Genomic DNA, 5,962 nt, shown 5'->3' with positions numbered 1-5,962 from the left:
GGAACACAGGGCTCCCAATGGAGGAGCTAGAGAAAGTACCCAAGGAGCTGAAGGGGGCTGCAACAACAATATGAACTAACCAGTACCCCCTGAGCTCGAGTCTCTAGCTGCATATGTAGCAGAAAATGGCCTAATCAGCCATCATTGGGAAGAGAGGCCCCTTGGTTTTGCAAACTTTATATGACCCAGCACAGGGGAATGCCAGGGCCAAGAAGTGGGAGTGGGTGGGTAGGGGAGCAGGGGCAGGGGGAGGGTATAGGGAACTTTTGGGATAACATTTGAAATGTAAATAAAGAAAAATATCTAATAAAAAAAGAACACACATGCTATGTGTTCACTGATAAGTGGATATTATGGAAAGAGTGTGGAATACCCACGGTACAACTCACAGACTACATAAAGGTCAAGAGGAAGGAAAACCAAAGAGTGTATTTCGGTCTTAGAAGGGGGAACAATATAATCAAGGGAAGTAGAGGAAAGAAGGAATGTGAGAGGAAGAGAAGATGTGGAGAGGGCAAGAAGGGCAGAATCAGGTGTGGGAGGAGATGGAGGAAATGTACAGAGGGTCAGGAAATTGAACAGAGGTGTGTAGCCATGGGGGATGGAAAACTGTAGGTAGCAACCATAAAGTCCCAGATGCCAGCAAAGGAAGAGCCTCCCAGGACCACAGGGGGATGACATTACCTAAAATACCCCACAATGGGGAGAGAGAACCTGTCAAGGCCATATCCATATGCATGGCTCTGTGATTGAGGGATGGGGCCACCTACCCATCTCCAAAATTTTAACCCGGAATTTCTCATGTCTAAAGGAAATACAGGGATAAAGACTGGAGCAGGGACTGAAGGAAAAAGCCATCCAGATTCTGCCCCACCTGGGGATCCTTCCCACATGCAGACACCAAACCCAGATACTTTTGTGGATGCCAAGACGTGCTTGTGGACAGGAGTGATATACAGCTGTCTCCTGAGAGACTCTGCCATATCCTGACCTACACAGACGCACATGCTTGCAACCAACCATTGGACTGGACACAGGGACCTTAATGGGGGAGTTATGGGAAGGACTGAAAGAGCTGAAGGGGCCTGATTTGGCATCAGTGGGAGGGGACAACCGTGGTCCTGTGAAGGCTTGATGCCTCAGTATACAGAAATGCTAGGGCAGTGATACAGGAGTAGGTGGAGGCATAAGGGAACACCCTCATAGAAGCAGGGTAGAGGGGATGGGATATAGAAGTTGCAGAAGAAAAACAGGGGAAAAGCTTAACTTTTAAAATATAAGTAAATAAAATATACAATTAAAATAAATAAATGAATCCATGCATTCTGGAAAAACAAAATGCTGGCTTAAACAAGAATAAGTTGCTGCAGAAGATAGAAACCCTGGACACCAAGGGAAAGTTGAAACCTAACTCACGTGGAAGGAAATATCCTAATCTCCTACAAAATTCTCATATAAAGATAGCAGGTTTAAAGAGCTTTGCATACATATGTATGTTCTATTTACAGTACCTCACAGAAACATATAGAAAAGATACATCATGTACCTACCAAAGCACACTCACACTTAGACCCATAGAAACCTGGGACATACAAATTGTTACTTTAAAAATAGTTTTGAAAGGAAGTGGGATTTTAATGAGCCCCCAAAGACTCAAAGATTTGTATTTTGTCGCCAGGGAGTGGAAGTTTTGAAAGAATAAGTCTGGAATGGTGGGAGGAAGTGTATTTATGGGAATGAGGTGGGCTTTGAGTTTGCAAAAACCACATTATATGTCTATAGTCTGGACCTTATATTACAGAACTTTCTAGGAACTCAAAACAGCATCTTACCTATATCTGAAACCCTGGTGAACCCTTTGGATTGTTCCTGCTTATTGGTACATCTTGAGCCTCTGTCAGAGGAGCAGCTGTTTCAGTGGGTAGCAATAAATGCACTTGTTCCTAACAGTTCAATAGCGTGATTAGGAGTTAAGTTTAGATGGCTCCATACTGAATGACATATCCATATCACGCCTTAATTACCAAAGAAAGAGCAGANCACATTTGGACTCTGGGAGTGGGTTGGAGAATAGGCTCCGGACTTGTTCATGGACAGAAATAAGGGGGAAAGTTGTTTTAAGAACACAGCAGGGCAATGGCATCTATCAACTCACAGTAGTTCAGTGACCGAGGCAAGAACCCCAAGTTAGGCTGTACCCTTCATTATACCATCAAGGACTAGTCAGAAGTTCTTCAGGTGACACTACCTGTTCACTAAGGTCTGACAGGTTGGAGGCTCCTCCGGGAGGCTTTTCTTCTATTTCCGAGTGCTATTACCGAGAAGTTGCCCATGGGCCAGCAGATAAGCCCTCACCAGCACTCATACAAACAACCCTAAATAAACTTTGTGGGACACTTAGAAAATCAGAGAAAATGCATTACTACCTAAGTGTAACATTAGTAGGATGGGAAGGAGAATGGGTATGTAGCTGTGAAAAGAACCAAAACCTAAGCTCTACATATGTGCAACTGTCATGAACCAGAGAATAATACCACCAACACTTTCAAACAAAAAGCTCATACCTTGGCAAATCTGAATAATGTGACACTGCTAAGAGACTACCAGACTAAAGAACAACAATGACTTTTACATACTGCTCTGTGGGACAATCAGATCTGGTTTTAGAAGGTATTTTCAGCCTGAGCTATACAGGGAGGGGGCAGCAGTCACTCCTGAGTATACCTCTGAGGAATTGTCACCCTAGGCCTTTTACACTCAGAGGAGTATACCAGTACAGCAGAGCAGGTAAGAGTCAAAATAACAAGCCTGTGCTACCATCAAAATCCTCAATGCCTTCTAATCCAAGAAGGCATGAGTTCTAAGGATTCAAATTTACTCAATGAGAACAAATTAGAGGCAAGACAAGTAAGGCTAATTCTAGGCAGGATAACACTCCCTGAATGTAAATGAATTATAACTACCTAGAACAGCAATATACCTTTCCTTAAAAGACAACATGAAGTAAATAAAAGAAAGACAGGATCTGAAGCTGGGGACACTAGAATGGACTCTGGCCTCTTCAGAGTTTCAAGAAAGTACATCACAACTTCCAAACCTATCTATGGACAAAACAATTATACAGTCTGCCTAGAAGCCTGACAGAAGGAGCTCCAAAGTTTAAAAGGAAAAACATGGAGAAGGATCGTGCTTTTGCTCTGGTACAGTCCTGGGAGTACCATGGATTACAGACAAGTTGTTAAGGGCTAGTTAGTACTGCCTGGAGGGTTTCCATAAGCCCTGCTATATGGAGAAATACCTCAGTTCCTTTTCTAACACCAGGCCCATGCTAAATAGGCAAGGGACATTTTAAAGGATTTGATGAAAAACCATCAAAAGGTCAACTGTGAAACAACTGTTTTCCTTGTCTTCTGATTCACCAGCAAACAAAGTAATGCAAGGATTGATGCCCATACCTCACCATCAGTCCCTTTTGGTCCATTTTATGTTTGTTTGTTTGTTGGTTGGTTGGTTGGTTTTTTGTGGCATCCTGGGGCACAACTTAATTATACTCATACCTTGGGTCTAAACAATCATGTATCTAATTCTGACAACACAGACCCATCAAGATGAAACCCAATTGACACTATTAGGCAGCACTCTGTCTGTCTGGCATGACTTCTCTTAGGCTCTAATGTATCAGGTCCATAATTACCATTCCTTCTGTACTGGAGGGTCCCGGTTCTGCAACCAACTGTCCAAAACCAGCCACATGCACTCCAGTGGCAGACTCCTGAGAGAAACATGACAAGGGGAGAAGTTAGAGGAGACAGGGAAGTTTGGGATTAGGGTTGCTTATACTGCTGATGAACAAAAATTTATTAGGAAATTTAGCATCTTATATAGAGTTTTCTAGAAAGGCAAAACAAGACAGTTTCAGTGAAAGCTATCACACAATGAAATGAAGTCAGATGTAAGTCGTTCAAGCAAGGATGCATAAGTGTACCTGGTTTTAGACTAGCAACTAAGCTCCCTCTGCATATATCAATGCCTCAAAGAACACCCAAGACAGGTCAAGCCCAATAACAGACTACAAAGTCAGGAAAATAAAACAGAAACATTCACGAGGGCATGTTGGATCTATAATACCCAAAACACATGAGCTCAGTAAGAAGATTGAAGGGAGAAAAGTGAGAGATTAAAAAAAGTGTAAGGGGGTGTCTATTTCCACAGTACCATGAAACCAGTATTTGCATCTGTGGATGTATCAAGGTATGTAGGCATATGTGTATGTTTATGGAAATATAATGGATGAAAACATGGATGGACAGAAAAATGGATGATGGACTAATAGATGTGTGGGTGAGTCAATTTCTGAGTATGATTGTGAGTGTGAATGGACGGATGTATAGTTATGTACAGTCACATAGATAAATAGAAAGATTGATAATTAAAAGTAAATATATGATAAATAGGTAGATAAATAAAGAGATAGTTTGACAAACACATATTTTCTCTCTCTCTCTCTATCTCTCTCTCTCTCTATATATATATATATATATGTGTGTGTGTGTGTGTGTGTGTGTGTGTGTGTATGTGTGTGTGTGTGTGTGTATTCACACAGGCAGAAAGACAAACAATTTAAATTTCCAAGTATTCTGATGACATGGAATTGTATGAAATGGTATCAATAACTGATACTAATTTCAAAAGCAATTGCTTTGTAGTAGAATTGTCCATGGGACTAAGAAGAAAAGCCTTTGAAGGCAACCTGGGGCTTAGAAAAACAACTAAAGCTCTCTTTATTCAATTCCATATGAATTAAGAGGAAACCTTAAAGCAGGGGCTGTCCAAGGTCCCAATATTCCCTTGTCCCAGAAACGTGGAAGGCTGGTAAAAGAGGAATGTTTAAGCCTAGGAATGAAAGTCCTACCTGGGAAAGTGAGACCTGCTATCATGGACACATGAGGAATCTATTATTTAAGGCCCCTGAGATACTGTGATGAACCACATTCTACAGACACTCCTCATCCTAAATTAAGCTAGCTCAAATATTTCCTTGATCTCCTAACAGGGTTTCCATAGTTACCAAAAAACTTATGACTATGCATGGACATCCCTATTTCATACAATGCCCTAGATTTTCATAGAAATAAGATCAGAACTTTGAGAATAATGAGAATGATCACTCCTTCAGTCTTCAAGAGTAACATTCTCATTCCAACTGTGCATTAAACTACAAAACTAACAGAGCAACATCTTGGGCAACACAAAGTCACAAGCTTTAAGAGCAGGGCATTCTAAAAGTCTTACAAACACCAACAAGCAAAGAAGGGGACAGGGAACCAGCACAGCAAAATGGGTTGTGAATAAGGAAAATAGGTAAAGACGTACTCAGAATAAAAAGTCACAATATAAGTAAGTCNCAGGGATTGCTCCCATTAATCTTCATAACATAATTTGCATGGCAATAGATGGTTAGGAAGGAAGAGCAAAAGGAAAATAATCGGCCACCTCTTTGTCAAATTCTGAACATGNAGATAGTACAAACAAACCAAGAGTAGAAAGAGGCGCTCAAAAGTACTGTGACTGTTAGAGACATTAAAAACAAGGAGGAGACACAGGCTGGGTGGAAAACTGGTTGCTCCTAGANAAGCACAAATGAGCCTCATCTGAGGAGCTCTCCACATACTGGATGTACATGGACCACATAATGAAGCCACTAAGCTCTACAATCCCTGGCTTCTAATGACTAGCAGGACAGATTCACACACCTAGCCANCTATCACAGGGAAACTGGAAAAGCCACAAAATTCCTATGATAGTCCAAGGTTACAGCTTGTCCACAAAGGAGAATACCCTGACTAATACTACTTCTACTGGAAGTTTCTTCCCTCAGCAGATCTGGTACTTTGGGTGGAATAATTCTCAGGTTCCTTGGTCTCATTTATCTTGCAGCATCCCAAACCATTCATACTATGTA

The sequence above is a fragment of the Mus pahari genome, chromosome X (genome assembly GCF_900095145.1).
Source record: "Mus pahari chromosome X, PAHARI_EIJ_v1.1, whole genome shotgun sequence".
In the NCBI taxonomy this organism is placed as follows: domain Eukaryota; kingdom Metazoa; phylum Chordata; class Mammalia; order Rodentia; family Muridae; genus Mus; species Mus pahari.
Note: the sequence above shows the minus strand (reverse complement) of the source record.